Source organism: Pipistrellus kuhlii, unplaced genomic scaffold (assembly GCF_014108245.1).
Source record: "Pipistrellus kuhlii isolate mPipKuh1 unplaced genomic scaffold, mPipKuh1.p scaffold_m20_p_2, whole genome shotgun sequence".
In the NCBI taxonomy this organism is placed as follows: domain Eukaryota; kingdom Metazoa; phylum Chordata; class Mammalia; order Chiroptera; family Vespertilionidae; genus Pipistrellus; species Pipistrellus kuhlii.
In genome coordinates this window covers 16,311,180-16,328,353 of record NW_023425515.1, presented here as the reverse complement: position 1 = coordinate 16,328,353, position 17,174 = coordinate 16,311,180, and the positions used below count along the sequence as shown (strand labels likewise).

Here is a 17,174-nt window from a genome sequence, read left to right as displayed (position 1 = left end):
ATCTGCATATTAGGCTTTTATTATATAGGATGTCAAGATGCCATATTTTGGGGTGGTGTGTCCTGAATCCCCATTAGTGGTTTGGAACCTTTCTAATGCTATTTCCAAAGCAGCTATTTCGATGATGGCAAATCACAGAAAGAAAATAATGCAAATTTTAAAATGAAGGCTGAAGAAAAGAAAAAAAAAAAGATTAAAACTTCAAATGTTAATGAAAGGTTACAGTGGGCAAAGCTAGATAGCCATCTCAGACAGTGATGAAAGAAAATGGAATTTATTTAAGGAAAAGGGTATGGGAGATTGGGATACCCAAAGAGAAGGGCTACCCAGATAAAATGGGGCTTTGGAGGCAGGTTCAGGGGGTAAGCCTGAGACGAACTTCCACTGCCCATTGCTCCCCTGGTTGAAAGTCTCTTGGGGTCCCTTTGAGGTGAGGTAATACTTGCCTGTAGGGGTAGGAGAGAAGGAAGGGAATAGCATGCATGTGCTCCTTGCAGGGAGAGCACCCATTGGTTCCTTTTTGCAGGTGGAAATCTTAGGGGACATCTTGGGGGAGGATTTCAATAGAATATTCATCAGCTTTCCAGGTGTGCTCTTTCAGGGTCATGGTCTCCACTGATTGGTCGGAGTCATTAGTCAATCCAGCTGGTCCTGAGGCGGCTGTTGTGCCACTGGTCTGGTTTTGCTGCTTTTTCTGGGCCTGGAGCTGAAATGCAACCGAGGCCTAGATATTATCTCTAGGGAGGAAAAGGTCAGGGGTCTAAACCACATGACCTGAGATGTGAAAGATCTGGTGTCCAAACCACATGACCACAGAGATGCTAAGGGATGATAGGTTACCCTGGCGGTGAGGTTCTTGTTTTCTTGGTTTTGCTCCTTGCTTGGCATCTGGAGCTTCTGTCCTGGTGAACTTCTGTACCTAACCCATCATCCTTGCTCTGAGGGTCTAACAAGAATGCAAATAGCAAAAAAACCTTTCTAAATGAATCAACTATACTTCTATTTCAAGATGGCCATTGAGCTTACTAGTAGTATTCACCTAACTTCCATTCAGAATAGCAAAATATTACATCAAGCCAAAACCAGTTTGGCTCAGTGGTAGAGCGTTGGTCTGCGGACTGAAAGGTCGCAGGTTCAATTCATGCGGTCAGGGGCATGTATGTTGGTTGCAGGCACATCCCTGGTAGGGAGTGTGCAAGAGGCAGCTGGTCGGTGTTTCTCTCTCATCGACATTTCTAGCTCTCTATCTCTCTCCCTTCCTCTCTGTAAAAAATCAATAAAATATATTAAAAAAATATTACATCAAAATACTAAACAAATGTTAAAATACCCCCTAAAAGGTGTCAATGATGGAAAACAGGGAATAATGCCTTTAATTAGCTAGATATTTGGAAGTTTTGCAACCTATCGTAAAACTGAATTAGATTGAGGGTTCAGTATTCTTTGAAAGGAGGTAGAGCTCCTATAGGAAGTAAGTTCATGAGCTATTTTGGGATCTCTGAGTGATAAGAATTTTTCTGGTCATGCCCAGAGATAGTTCCTCATGATCTGGAAGCCTAAGGCCACATGTCAATGCACCTAATATATAATAGGGAGGGAAACTAGGATGTTAGTAGTTCATAGCATATGTCTCACCCTGTTGGGCGGAGATAATGATGACTCCCAATCCTGTGCGTGTGAATTCCTTGGTCAGTCAGTCTGGGTGCCCCTGCTCTGCTCTCTGAAGATGAGCTGTCCTCCATAGCCTCTTCAAAAGTAATCTTTGGGGGAAGATCTACCCTTTAAGGGTTGGACAACGTTATAAGCCTCTTTCTGTTGATGTGGGTTCCTGGCCAAAGTGTTGCGCAATCACAGGCCTTCCCTGTCCCCCTCCCCTGAGATTTAATCCTATATGGCTTTGAAACCTATCAATTTCAACTTACTGGGGAAAAGGTGTGCAGCAGGGGTCCCGCTGACCACACTTGTTTGCGTTCTGATCTTTATACTCAGAAAGTACTCTCCCAGCAAAGTTATCTTTCAGAATTGAAGGGCAGATAAAAAGCTTCACAGATCAGATAAAGCTAAAGGAGTATATCACCACCAAACCAGTATTTTATGAAATGCTAAAAGGTGTTCTTTAAAAAGAGGAAAAAGAAGAAAAAAGTAAAGATAAAAATTATGAACAACAAATACATATCCATCAACAAGTGAATCTAAAAGTCAAGTGAGTTAAAAATCTGAGGAACAGAATAAACTGGTGAATATAATAGAATCAGTGACATAGAATGGGAGGGGATTGATAATTCTCAGGGGGAAAGGGGTGTCTGTGTGGGGGGGTACGGGAAGAGACTGGACAAAAATCATATGGATGAGGATGGAGAGGGGGAGGGTAAGGAGGAAGTAAGGGCAGAGGGTGGAGTGGTGACCAGGTGGAGGGGAGCTATGGGGGACGGGGGTGGGGGGGGGGGGGGGAGGAGAAACAATTGTAATAATCTGAACAATAAAGATTTATTTTAAAAAAACAAACAAACCAGAATACATATACTCAGAATGTTTTGCTTCTTTTACATTTTTAAGGGACATATCTGAGCAGTGTTTTTCAACTATAGGCCATCAACTCAGTGAGACGTAGAATCAATTTAATGGGTTGCCACCAGCATTTAAAAAAGAAAAAAGAAAGATTAAAATATAACAGGGTGCATTGCACGTAGAAAAGATAGGCATTGTTTCGTTAATTTTTTGTTATAAATATATTTTAATGTGTGCAATGTAAAAACATATGAGTCACTGGAAAGTCACAATAGAAGAACTCATTTTCTAGCACAGTCTTTTGAAGAAACCCAAAGACTAGATTTCGATAACTAAAGGGAGGACAACAAGTAATTCAGAGAGTAATGAAGTTTTTAAAACATGGAGGTAGTAGGATAATTGTTTCTATTGTCTGTTTTACTTACCAAAACACAGCTTGTAGGTAATTTAGTAATGAAATTGGATAATAGCGCCCTCTTCTGTCCTTCCACAACACTGTGCACATACCTAGTTTAGCACTGGTCACAATTACGGTATTTCATATGCCTGTCTTCCCTATTCACCAAACCTTGTTAAATTTTGGATCATATCTGCTTCCTCCACTGCAGTTAGCCCAATTTCTTGCTCACTGGAAATTGTATTTGCCTGTACATCTTAAGATCCTGACCTATATCATGAAAATTAATTGTCTTTAATGTTCTGAAAGAACATTTTCTAAAATTGTCAAACATTAAAAATGATATTTATTTTGGGCAAATCAAGCCCCTAAAACATATTTAGTTTAAATACACACACACACACACACACACACACACAGTAGCAAAAACTAACACAGCTTTTTAAATGCAGTTTCTTCTTTTACTATGTTTGTGTGGCAAAACCTAACCATTTGTTTCCTGGTTAAAAAAAACACACAACACAGATGTTGGTAATAGAGTGTGCAGACCCTATTAAAATTCCAAATAGTAAAAAAACAGGATTTTCTTAATGATGTAACCCCTATCAGCTTTCAAAGCTTTAGGATTTACATTCTGTCTTATCAGTTTTTTTCTTTTAAAAAATACATTTTTATTTATTTCAGAGAAGATCTGCCTCCTCTTGCATGCCTCCTTGACCACAACTGAACCTGGGACTCTTCAGTCTGCAGGAGACACTCTATCCACCAAGCCAGACTGGCTAGGGATTTTATTTTATTTATTTATTTATTTATTTTTTTTGTCTCTGCAATATAACTTACTCATTTCTCCAAACTTTTGTTCAATGTCTACAAAAAAGATTGTTGTATTGGATAACTGGTCTGCAATTAGATAGATTATGAAGATACTTTTTAAAAATTATATGGGATTCTGTAGGATTTTTTAAAAATATATATTTTTATTGATTTTTTACAGAGAGGAAGAGAGGGATAGAGAGTTAGGAAAATCCATGAGAGAAAGAGACATCAATCAGCTGCCTCCTGCACACTCCCTACTGGGGATGTGCCCTCAACCAAGGTACATGCCCTTGACCGGAATCGAACCTGGGACCTTTCAGTCCGCAGGCAGAGGCTCTATCTACTGAGCCAAACCGGTTTCGGCAGGATTTTTTAAAATTGGTATTTCTTTTAGAGAGAGGAAGGGAGGGAAAGAGAGAGAAGGAAACATCAACTGAGAGAGAAACATTGATCAGTTGCTCCCGCACATACTCGGACCTCGGACTGATCTGGAATCGAACCCACCACCTTCTCGGGTACTGGATGACACTCCAACCAACGGAGCCACACCCGGTGAGGGCAAGGATTTTTAAGGGTAGTATAGGAAGAGGAACCCAGTTTATAGCATAATGAAATACGTCATTTCAGAGTTTCAATACTACTTCCTAAGCCGCAGTATGGACTTCAGTTATTTGTTGGTTCTGCCCAGCAGGCTCTGACCATCCTGAAAGCTGAAGATACTGGCTCTGTGGGAGGTCTTTCTGGAAAGGAACCTCACAGAGCTGAGTTGTGAAGCTCTGAGGAAGAAGGAAAAGGGGCTCTGCCTTGGGGCACTATTGTGTCCCCTAAAACACTTTTATCCCCAATTCTCCAAGCTCCCAGCAGGAAAAACAACGAAGCAAGTTGGAGAAAAATAGAAAGAGGGAAAATGTCACTTTCATTAGCATATTTTCTGCCTTTTAAAAGGTATTCGTTCTATGCTGGGAACTGAAAACCTCTTGAGAAGCATAACTGGGGTATCAGAAAACTCATAGTTGAATTGAAGAACTTAAACCTAGGTGGGCACAGCACTGCTCTTTTACAATATTTCTGTCCATGACAAGATGGATTATTTTGCCAAAGTTTTGAAGTAGCATTTAGAATTGTGATACCTAGCCCTAACTCATTTCTCATCCTGACAATTTCATCTGTATTTTTTCCTTATTTGTAAAGGTGAAAAAGTACATTTGCTGGTAACATTTGGCATTGTCATCTAAAAGGAGAAACGATATAGAAAAAGTATGAATAGCACCTTTAAAAATGAATCATGTAAAAATGTTATTGTCTATTGGTAAGGGGTATAGCCTTAATTTTTTTTCCTCCATAGGAAAAATACATTTCAGTGTGTAGAGTTTTTATTTATTTATTTATTTTTTAGCCTGTAAGTCCTTTAAATAGGCTGACAATAACTAAAAATAATTGACACTTGTAGAAGCTCAGTTTGCACCAGGCATGTTGTGAAGAGCTGTAATGTGTATTGGTCCTATTTAGTTCAGTTATTCTAGAGGCATGCATTTCTTCCATAACCAAGATCATAGCACTGCAACACTGTTAGTTTTTGCATTTAAGTGTTGCAGTGAATTCTCCACATTCCTGAATATAGAAAAGATGGCCAAAATATTCACATCATTTTTGAAACTTGTGACTAATGCATCATGCTTCATTATGATTCTACTTTTGTGTGCATATGAAAATTTCTGTGAGAAACGGAAAACACAAAACAAAACAACAAGGGCCACCCCCAACTGCCACCCCCTCTTACCCCCCCCCCCCCCCCCCCCCCCCAGTCCTTCCTGATAGACTCAGGAAGTTTCTCTTCTTCTTAAAGAAAAAGAAACCTCTGTCATATACATATGAATCTGTGCAAAGGTGTTTGTGTCTTTCTCAGGTGGCCGATTCAGGAGGGGGTATACTGCAGGGAACACCTGCTCTTTTTATCTGCCAGAACCCCTGCCTACCCTCCCTTGGGGAACAGATCCTTCCTGTGTTATCTATCTACTAGGAATTCTGGCGGGGCTGCTGCTCATGATTACCCCGACACCCTGACTTTAGGGGTAGGGGGGCAACCAGGGACTGGCCACACAGACACTCTGCTTGGGCTGACCATATTGATGGGCCTATGGATGGACACAAGATCTGAACCAGGCCAATTAGAATCCTTTCCTACAACCTTGTCTATAGATGGTAAAAGCAAGAAGGCTTCTCTTTCCAATGGGATCACTAGCGGAGAGCTGTCCCTGGTAATGTCTTCCCCACCCCCATCAATCAGCCTATAGAGGAAGCACACATGTAGTGGGAGAGAATAAGACCAAAACATTGAGAAAAGCAGTGAGAGAAAGAATAGAAGCAAAAGTAAGAATGAGTGGCTTAATCGGTTTGGCTCAGTGGATAGAGCATCCACCTGGGGACTGAAGGGTCCCAGGTTCCATTCAGGTCAAGGGCCTGTACCTTGGTTGTGGGCACATCCCCAGTAGGAGGTGTGCAGGAGGCAGCTGATTGATGTTTCTCTCTCATTGATGTTTCTAACTCTCTATCCCTCTTCCTTCCTCCCTGTAAAAAAAATTAATAACACATATATTTTTAAAAAGTAAGAATGAGCCGAAACCAGTTTGGCTCAGTGGTAGAGCATCGGTCTGCAGACTTAAAGGTCCCAGGTTCAATTCCGGTCAAGGGCATGTACTTTGGTTGCAGGCACATCCCTGGTAGGTGGTGTGCAAGAGGCAGCTGGTTGATGTTTCTCTCTTATCGACATTTCTAGCTCTCTATCTCTCTCCCTTCCTCTCTATAAAAAATCAATAAAATATATATTAAAAAAAAAAGTAAGAATGAGTGCAAAAGATGAATGATTCTGAATTCTTGGACCAGTCATTCCTGAAGGCCTTACCCTTTCCCCCTATTTTAAGGCGAGAGTGAGTAAACTAGCTTCCCCCCTCAAGCTAGTCTGAAATGGGGTTTTCTTATTTGTATCCAAAAGTCTTGAACAGCATGGGGAGTAAGGCTTTAAAGACAGCTCTTGCTTTGTTCTTCAGTGCAATCTGTACTCCAGCTAAGACTTATCATCTAGAGCAGTGCCTGGTACATGGCAAGTACTCAACAAAAATGTGTTGAAAGAGGGATGACTCCTCCTTGATAATCGTTAAACTCTGATTATTCTCTTGACTTCTTGATGCGTTGACTGAAATAGGGATAATATTCATCTCCTTCACTCATGGATATGACTTAAAGGTTACTGCTGGTTAAATATGAGTATTTTAAATATGGCTATTTTTTTTTTTTTTTTTTTTGGCAACTGAAAGCACCATTTTTGTACAGCTAGAAAAAAGAAAAAAAAAAGAAAAAAAAAAGAAAAAAGAAAAATCTGCTTCCAACACAGATTCCCGGTAGAGTTTTCTAACAAACCCTAATGATATGCAGCATCACAAGCCCAACCACAGGGTACATCCATCATCTCACCGTGTACCAGGCAGCTTTTACAGGGTTTTCTGTGATCCTGGTGTCAGCGCACACTCTGTGTCAAGGCAGAGGTGATAGGTAGAAATCTGGCAGCTCTTTAGCAAAGGAGGCCAGGCAGGGCTGTGCCAGTATAATTAATGAGAGTCTTCACTCTGGAAGCGAGGGGCGGGTGGGGGTTGGGAAGGATGCCTTTCACCACCCGTCAATGGGATGCAAGAAAAATCTGTGCTTTCACAGCCCTTTTACTGCTGGGAGGAGGTTAAGTCAAAGGACTGCGGGCAGGGGCTCTGTTGTAACTCACGGCACGGATGTAGGTCCCCTGAATGGGACAGCTAGGAGGATTCAACTCCAGGCTTTTCAGCAGGGCTGGTGTCAACCTGGAGCTCCTAGTAGGAGCCCTTTACGCTTGGAAAATCCTTACAAAAAGATTACTATAACTTACAAGACCATTCAAAAAAGGTACTTTATTACCATATAGGACATATAGCTCAAAGATGTGGTAACCGAGATCCCATTTTCTCCAATTCTTTCCATCACAAGTGAAGGAAAGGAGTATATTGGGTGTTTTCTTATTCTATTGACTTTTTGGTAACCATGGAAGGGCTTGGGCAACCAACCTACAGAGGCTGTTTTCTAACCACTGTCTAATCCCTTTGTTATTATTTCCTCTGATTGTCACAGCAGGGAAACGTAGTTCTGCCCTGCTTCCCAAAAACTTATCGATATAACATTTTCTTAGTTCTAGGTAGATTTTCTTTGGTTAATGGTATGATAAAAAGACTCAGAGGGAAAAGCTACATTAAAAGGCTTATGGAGAGGTGGGAGGGGAGCGGACTGGAAGAGATTAATGGGGGAAATAGGAGAACCTATGTAATACCTTCAACAATAAAGGTTTTAAAAACAAGGTTTGTGGACATATACAAAAGGTGTATGTCCTAAACACGGAAGACCAAGCCTTAGTATGACTCACACTCTTTACGCTAACAACACCAACTTCAGATTGGTCGCTTTTGGGGGAGGAAGAGAGGGAGATGTGATTTTAGCAATAGTTGCAATGTTTTGTTTAAAAAAGGGGGTAGGGGGAAGCAAGAATATTACATGGATGTTTGCCTTGTTTTTTTGTTTTTTTTAATTGGTTTAAAATATTGCATAATTAAACAACCTTAAAGTTCACACAATTATGGGCATTAAAACTGTCCAAATATAGAATGCATTTCAAACAGGTGCTCTTGCTATGAACTTTACTACTATATGTCTGAGTTTATTTCAAAGCATGAATCTGGGTTGGTTTTTCAGATATGAGAAAGACACCTAGTTGTGTGAAGGGTTATCTTGTCTTTCCTTTTTTGCCTTTCTATTTACTGTGGAGATTGCAAGCAAAACAAATCTCAAAAAATAAACAAAACAAACAAATAAAAAACAAAGTAAGCCCTGACTGGTTTGTTCAGTGGATAGAGCATGGACCTGTGGACTGAAGGGTCCCATGTTTGATTCTGGCTAAGGGCACATACCTGGTGTGTGGTCTTGATCCCCCCAATGTGGGGCATGCAGGAGGCAGCCAATCAATGATTCCCTCTCATCATTAGTGTTTCTATGTCTCTCTCCCTCTCCCTTTCACTCTGAAATCAATAAAAAATATATTAAAAATAAAACAAACACAAAAACAAACAAAGCAAAAAAAAAACAATTTGGGGGAAGAAAGATTATCTATTTAATTTCTGACAAATTGGGAATTTGTGTGGGTATTTTTTAAAAAGTAAGTTTGGGGAGGTTTCTTTCTATGGGGCTCAAAGATCTTTTATGTCTTTTTTTTCCCCCAAACTGATTTCTTCCTGGAACCCTACCCCGGGCAGGAAGAAATCCAAGGGACTATTCTGATGGTTTTTTCCTTCCCCCCCCCCCCTGAGAATCCAGGATTGCTTTCAGGATAAAGTTTCTTCTTGCCCATGGTGCTTTGCTGTGACATTGTAATTGCCTCTGTTGAATTGAATAGTGCAAACGGGTTGTTTCTATGGTATCGGCTAAGTGGGATGAAAAGGTGAAACCCTAGATCTTTCGCTAAGAGGTCACGGTGCTACCCCCCCCCCCCCCCCCCAAGTGTCCGTGTGTCCGTCAGAGTGGACGGGCAGCCAGGCTTCGGGCACTCATTTGTTAACTTCCTGAGCAAACTCACGTATGGAAACAGAAACATGGCTTGTTTATGTTGTCACAAAGTCCAGAAAACCCCTGCCAACCGCACCGGCCAGCCTTTCTAGGACCTTCTTATTGGTGGAGAATTTTAAACCGAAGGTGAGTGCCCAGCCGAGTTTCCAAGTCCCTCCCAGGCAGGCTTTGAACTAACAATGGGGCAGGTTGAATGAAGGCTGATAAATGCAAATCCTGGAGCGCCGAAGCCGGATCACTCCTCGGCTGCCCTGGCCGGCGGCTGTCAGCCTTCCAGAAGCCAAGCCTTCTCGCTCACCTCTCTGGTGCGCTCAGTGGATGGATGTCAACGTCTCAGCACCCATTGAGTGCTTACTGTATGCACGCCTCCCCGGGCCACACCCTAACTCACCGCAGACTGGCCGTGTGAGCCCGCAGCCTCAAAACGGATCTGATGGAATAACAGGCCAGTTAATGCTTAAGGGGAGCATCTGGAAGCAGAGGTGGCAGGGGCAAATAAAATATACCCTGAATTCTCTTCCTCAGTCTTTTACTCAAAGCAGATCTCCTTGGTTGCAACGCCGTAAAATATGCTAATTTTTCTTAGAATGGTAGAAAACAGGAGAGGCGATCAGACAGGCGGTTTGCAATCTTCTTTACGATTGCAAACTCCTTTCCCCTCCCACCCACCGAACACACATCCCTAAACTGAATATCCAGGGGGTAGGTGTACCTGGATTTGGGGTCCCTTGAAACTCAGTCTAGAGGAAAAGACTTCATTCCCAAGTCCTTCTGGCTCTTGCCTGTCGGGGAACCCCGCAAGGGGGTGCAGGCCCAGAGGTCAAGGCCCTGCCCTCGGCCCCATACCCCCAGCAGACTGGAGTCCTTGGAGGCGGCGGGAGCTCCAGTCCACTCCCCGGAGCTCCAGTTCCTGATTTCCGCGGGAGCTGCGAGCGGAGGGAGGGAGAGAGGGAGGGAGGGGGCTGCCGAGGAGCGTGAGGATTTGAATGAGAAAGCAGGTTGTGTGGCCCCGTCTTGCTGGGGAGGAGGGGCTTTGCTCACTGGAGGAGAAGAAGAAGTGCCCTTTTGGGGGGGTCTTTCCAGACCCTGGACAGGGTTTTGGAGTTTGAGTCACAGGAGTCGGTAACTCATCACCCTGCACTTTGGAGGTGACTCCTGAGAGCCGAGGACCCCGCAGGATCTTTCCTCTGCCGGACACTCCAAGTGGAGCAGGTCAGTGCTTTTGGGGGGGAACGAGAAAGAAAAAAGGCGGGGGGGGGGGGGGCACCGGTCTGCCAGCCCAGGGGTGCAAGGGAGCAGGTGGCCGAGCTCCCCTCTGCAGTCCGGGCCGGGACACACTCTTTGGGACCGTGTGCATGGGGACTCCGCCAGCCTCTGAGCAGGTCTGTGTCTTGGGGTCCCATCACTCAGAAGGACTGGGTTGTGTGAGCGCACGCCAAGAACTTAATTCTCGGGTCTCTTAGGGTGGCAGGTGGGGTGTCGTCGGGTGGAAGCTAAAGCGTACTTGCTGGATGCTACATCCCCCCACCCCGTATCTCCCCCGGGGTCCGGGGACCGCGGAGAGGAGAGCAGGTTGGCGTTGGTTGCCCAGCCCGGGGAGCACGGTGCCCTTTGCACGGAGGGGGTCCCACGGTCCTTCCCGAGCTCGGGGACCTCCCGCTGGACCCTGTCGAGCGGACGGGGCGCTCTCCGTGCGGGGAGGATTGACTCCATTGCCTTTTCCTGGAAATCAACGAGAGGGACACCCGAGCCGCGCGGGACCGCGGAGGGGAGGTCGGACCGCTGCGGCCCCCGCGCTCTGCGCCTGCGCGGGGGTTCCCATGGCGACGGAGCCGCGCGTCCGAGACGCCACCCTGCGCGCCCCCCCAAAGTCCCGTTCCCCGGGGAGCGCCTGTGCCTCCCGGTCCCCCCCACCCCCCCATCGGGACTTCTTCTTTGTTGTTTGTAACGTGGAATCAGTTGGGTAAGACCTTAGGAATTCGGCATGAGAACAATAACCAACTCAATTAAAAAAATAAAACGCCCCCCCCCCCCACCCCCGTGCGCCCACATTGCCGCCGGGATCATAGACGCAGAACTTGATGAGAAATTGCTAATTGGAGTAGTCATGGAGATTTTTTTCTCCCCTCCTTCTTCTAAGGCAGGGAAGCGGAGGCTGAATGCAATCTAGTGACTTCCTGGTTAGGCTTTTCCAAACAGATCAGGTGCCTGCGGGACGGGAGCGCCCCGGCCTCAGGGCCCGCGGCGGAGGGCTGGGCGGGTGCCGCCCGCTGCACCTGCGTCTCCCTGGGGCCCGCCGGTGAGGACGGGCTGCGCTCCAGCACGGACCCAAGAAAACGCCAGAGAAGACAGACGAAGACTATCTCAGGAGAGGGGATTGCTTTCCCCCCCCCCCCAGTGGCTCTGGCGTTTTGGCCATTTCTGAGGTCAGTCTTAACAAACCATCTGCAGGGAATGTGTCATCAAGCCTTGAGCACGCCAGTCAGATTTCTCAAAACTTCTGCAGGAGGGTCATTTTTCTTTTCTTAAACTTGTGAGTCTTGACAGCTCCATCCCCCTTTTTAAAAACCCCCCGTTTGTTCACACACAGGCTTGGGTACACATCTTAAGGAGTATGCAGAAGGAGCTGTAGCTCCTCCGCGCTCATTTTTCCCCCTCAGGTTGCCACAGTTTTTGGCAGTGTGATGGGTATACCTAGGGGGCTTTTATTACATAAACATGGGTTAGAATGCATGTAACATGGAGTTCTCTTCCTTGGGTAAAGTGTGCCGTAGACATACCTCAGATGAAGTAATGATCGCCGTGTCCTGTTTTTAAGTAATTTGCCTTCAAGGCTATATTCATGGAAGAAGTTTGCAGACACTGTCCTTCCACCATCAGCAAAGGAAGTCCATATTACTTTTCAGATGATTAGCAAGTCACCTGTTATCTTTCCCATCCCGTTTATTATAAATGCCTGGACATCGTGCACTCTGTCCAGATCAAATGCTTCAAAACGTGTCATTAAGTTTCCCTTCCTTTTCTCACAGTTAAAAAAAAGAAAAAAAAGAAAAAAAGAAAAAAAAGAAAAACTCATTTTCAGGTTCAGATACTGTGTGACCCTATTTGGTGGCTTGTGATGGGCTCCAATTCCCTAATTCTCAGTGACATGTGTTTCTGCTGGCTCCAGGAGGTAGACGGCAGTTTAGCAGATCATGGATAATGAGATTGGGAGGGCTTGGGGGGAGGCTGGGCAGAGGCGGTGGGAATGAGACAAAGGGAGTGAAGGCTGATGGGTAGAGCCAGGATTTATAGCTGCACCGGATTCTTCATAAAAGCAGCTGAAGGTACTGCTTCTGTTTGATACATCTTCCCACATCACCGCCAGCAGTTACATTTATTGTTAGAATGCGGTTTCTAAAGTAGTATAAGGATGGGATTATCAAAATAGAATATGATAAAAGTGCTTCGTGTGAAGGTGTCAAAATATACTGCGAAAACTCTTAATTAAACGTTTTTCTACTTATTTAGTCAACACATATTTATTGAAAACTAATTGCACATAAGGCAAGATAAATAAATCTGGGTTCCTGCCCTCAGTGAACTAAGGAAGAGCTGTGGATTCTGAAATAATTCTAATGCCTTTCAGGTTTTTTTCAGGGTAAAGGTGCTTCCTATGTATGGTTCTCTTAAGGAGAACAGTTTATTTAGTGCTGAGCAATCAGATGTCCAGATTCAGAAACAAGTGCTTAAACTTTGGTTAGGAAAAAAAAATGCTGAACATTGTTTTTGGAGCATTTTAGATAAGCGTCTATATTTGTGGTAAAAAGCATTGTGGGCATCTAACTGCTTACAGTTTTGTAGTATAGGCTCTGGCCCTAAAACCTAGCCTTGGCAAGTGCAGCTCTTGAGTTGGAGAGGAACAGAGAAACCCTGTAATTCTCCGGTTTCTTAGATGGAGATAAGGTGAGTGATTCAGTAGTCCTTTGTTCTGACTCCCTATTTCATGGCATAATAAACCTCCTGCAGCTCCCTTCTAAGAATAGTGTTGGCCTGCATGCTTGAAGGATCATGACTATTATTTCTCTGAGCAAAAAAATAAGGCAAACCAACCCCCCCCCCCCCAACCCCAAAATGGGGGTGGGGGTGTTGAGGGGGGAGATAAAATTATGATAGATGGATAAAAGGAATACATTAGGGCATTGAAACATTTTAATTTTTGAGCTGGAGTGATTTCTAGGCATTTTTAGTGAGTTTAGCCTGTAAAAATCCGTTCTAGCCTTGACAAACCTGGCCTAATATTGACCAAAGTTGGTAAATGTTTTCCTCTTATCATTGGTAGGATGTGGAAGGGTAGGGAGACTATACTACATCCCGAGTCAACAATGATCAGCTCAGAGAAGCTTGCTGAAGAGCATTCTCATTTGGTTATTGCTCTTTGTCTAGGAAAATCAGACTCTGCTGTGATTGTGGACCAAGTGGTGCAGAACTCATTAGTTTCAACAATGCCTCCTCTGCCTGGGAAGCATGCTCCCTCTTCTCCCTCACGGGGGCTCATTCTAGGCTGGCTGTGCTCACAAGGAAAATCATTTAGACACAGTCCAGTGGGCACTCACTCACATCTCTTTGACACCCGTGACCATTTTTGTTTAAGGAGAAATCCAGCACTGCTGTGGGAGGGTGTGCCAAATCAAAGTGCATTTTAAGAACCCTGTGAAGAAGTTTACACAGCTTTAGCTTGTTATCATCAAGGTCGCAGTCTTCTGCGCTTCAAAGTAGGAGGTTAGGATGGATACAGAAGGCACAACTGAGAAAACTTTTATAGCAACATTAAAAACATTCTCACCAATGCTGCATTTGGGATGTACTAAATGACATCACCTGTGCCTCTTTAGTGTCATAAAAATTACAGAAAAAGATACCAAGGTAGAGACCATGTTTGTTGTATAAACCAGGAAACCCCAGTCCACGGTTGCCAATTAATTTTCTCACCAAGTCACACAGCCAATAAATGGCAGAACTGGGATGAAAATGCCAAGGTTTTGGCTTTTAATAATCTCAGGAAGTCTGGGGTGGGCAGATAGGAAATCCTTGCCCTACAGTTGGTATTTGAAACTATATGAAATTGCTGTCATTGTCGATATAAAATGGCCAAATATCAGCAATGTTATGTGATTTAATCTAGTTTCAGTGGGTGGAATTGGCAGTGGACACCTTTGGATTATACATGTTGTTATAAGCACATATGTATCATGAGAATGTATACGGTGCACATGCATAAATACAAAAAGTCTTTTTCAGTAGCTATCTTGGCCTGAGGGATCCTGGCATGATTAGATTTAATACAGGGGTAACCGTTTTTCTGGTAATTTATTGTCCAGTAAATATCATAGATAAGGGGTTCTGGAAGAAAAGGAAATGAGTATCAATGCTTTCCAACCCTGTGCCTGGGCATTTACTTTATGTCATTTTAAAAACTCATAATAATCAAGAGATGCAGAAATTATTATCCCATATTACTGGTGAGGCTCAGAGAGGTTAGTTTCTTGCCCAAGATCTCAGTGAGTATGGATGGAATAGACCAGGAATTTGAACCAGGTCTGTCTGCCTCTATGCTGTATCATATCACATTGCCACTCAGAAAAGCAAGACTATATTTGTGAAAAATATTGGGTGGTTTTCTTTTCAACTTTACCATTCCATCCAAAGTACAGACAGGTAGAAGTGTTTCTGACAAGCTTTCTGGTGAGCTGTGCTTCCTATGTGGAGGTTAGGAGGTTATAAACTCAGGCCCGGCTCCAGAAAAACATTCAAGACTTTGTTTATAAACTATGTTGGCTATTTGTTTAGAAGTGAGTGGTGTTTAGGTTCTCCTCTGCAGATGCTTTTCGACATCAAAGTAGCCCACCCTTTACTTCTAAATTGTCAAATTGTGGTGGGTCTAGGACAATGGTCAACAAACTCATTAGTCAACAGAGCTAAATATCAACAGTATAATGATTGAAATTTCTTTGGAGAGCTAAATTTTTTAAGCTTAAACTTCTTCTAACGCCACTTCTTCAAAATAGACTTGCTCAGGCCGTGGTATTTTGTGGAAGAGCCACACTCAAGGGGCCAAAGAGCCCCATGTGGCTCAAGAGTCGCAGTTTGCCCACCATGGGTCTAGGAGAGCCCCTCATGGATTTAATGTGTTTCTTGGCATCCCAAGATTTAAGTATTCGTTTTCTCTTCTATAAACTTTGCTCACTCATTTTTCTTGGGATAGCATTGAGAGACTTAGTGCTGGGTAGAAGCAGATGGCGTCTTCCTGCAATGTTTTTCAAATTGGAGATCAGAATCACCCTGGACAGTTGCTGAAAATGTCTAAACTTATTGGCAGGAGCTGGAGTTTTGAAGATTTTTAAAACTGCTCTGCTGGGGTGTTGGAAAATGGAAATTGGACTGAGATGTGTAGTATTTTCAAGCTGGTTTACCCAGGAAGACACTGAGGCCCGGGAATGTCCACACTCACACCACTGAGTTGGGACTTGAACCTTGACATTGCCGGTAGATGCCTGGCCTAGTGTTCTTGTAGCACCCTATAACTTAAAAGCACACCGAACTGCACTTTAATTCAGACAGGAGTTCAGATACAGCCCAGAACCCCGGAAGGCTCTGTGGGTTTCCCTCTTCCTGAGTTTGTTTTCTGTAGCTTATCCCACCACAGCCTCTTTTCTCTGTGGCTGGTTCTGAATTTTAGCAAAGGACTTAGTACAAAGCTGTCCGGCCATTCCGGTGCCCAAGCTTTACCTGCCGTTCAGGTGCCTACACTTCACCTGTTAAATTGCCACTGGAAGGCAGAAGGATCTAGTTGACTGCTAGCGTACATGCGTTACTGATTAACGGATCGAAGGCAATTATGGTTTCTCTTTCATCTGCCTTCACTTCCTTGTTGCTAGTCACAAGAGCCAAACATTTGAATTCAGCTTCCCGCTTCCCTCTTCTCTCCCTCTTCAGTTTCATTGAAGGGGCCTCTGGACTTCAGAATAGGTCTCCATGGAGCCCTAATGGAACCCCTGCAAAACCACCCCTGGTGGGAACTTGGAAGGGGTCAGAATTCTGGACCAGAAGTGAAGTGAGTTGATTTGCTGTGCCATCATATGAAATTTAGTTCTCTAGACCTCCTATTTCTTTTTGACAGACAACTCTTTCTTAACTTTGAGTGATAATCGGAGCTATTGAAAATAAATTGATTTTTTAGAGAAAGATTTCTTTATAGAAGAGAGTAAGGGGCTCATCTAAGAAGTTATTAATAGAATTATGTAAAGATGCTTTTGATTTTTCATTTTAATTTAAAGACTATTGATTCCATACAACCACTTGTGTAAAAGAAAAGGCAGGGTTGAGAAAAAAAAGGGAGGGTTTCTTTCTTTTTTTTGTGGGGGGGGAGAGGGTTTCTTTATACATATAAAATATCTCTGGAAGGACACACAAGAAACTAATAATGTTGGTTGCTGGGAGACAGGTATATTCATTGTATATGCTATTCATTTATATGATTTGTTTCTTTTGAATTTTGAAATTTCAACTTAATAAATAAAAGTAAAATTAAAAAAAAAATACTTGGGTTTTAATAATAAATAAATAACTACTTCCTGGCTTCTAAGTAGTAGAAATAGGAGACTGGGAAGCAATTTTATTTTATTTATTTTTAAAAATATATATTTTATTGATTTTTTACAGAGAGGAAGGGAGAGGGATAGAGAGTTAGAAACGTCTATAGAGAGAATCATCAACCAGCTGCCTCCTGCACACCTCCCACTGGGGATGTGCCCGCAACCAATGTACATGCCCTTGACCG

The 17,174-nt window shown here is 43.5% G+C and overlaps 1 protein-coding gene across 4 annotated transcripts in view; it reads left to right on the top strand.

The window, feature by feature from the left end:
* The first annotated feature begins 10,366 nt into the window (after positions 1–10,366).
* The window catches only part of PLCH1 (phospholipase C eta 1), a 181,843-nt gene continuing 175,035 nt past the window's right edge, over positions 10,367–17,174 (top strand). For all 4 annotated transcript variants that reach the window (XM_036444241.1, XM_036444240.1, XM_036444239.1 and 1 more), the window contains exon 1: positions 10,367–10,567. The gene's annotated coding sequence lies outside the window, so the exon portion shown is untranslated. The remainder of the gene's footprint in view (positions 10,568–17,174) is intronic.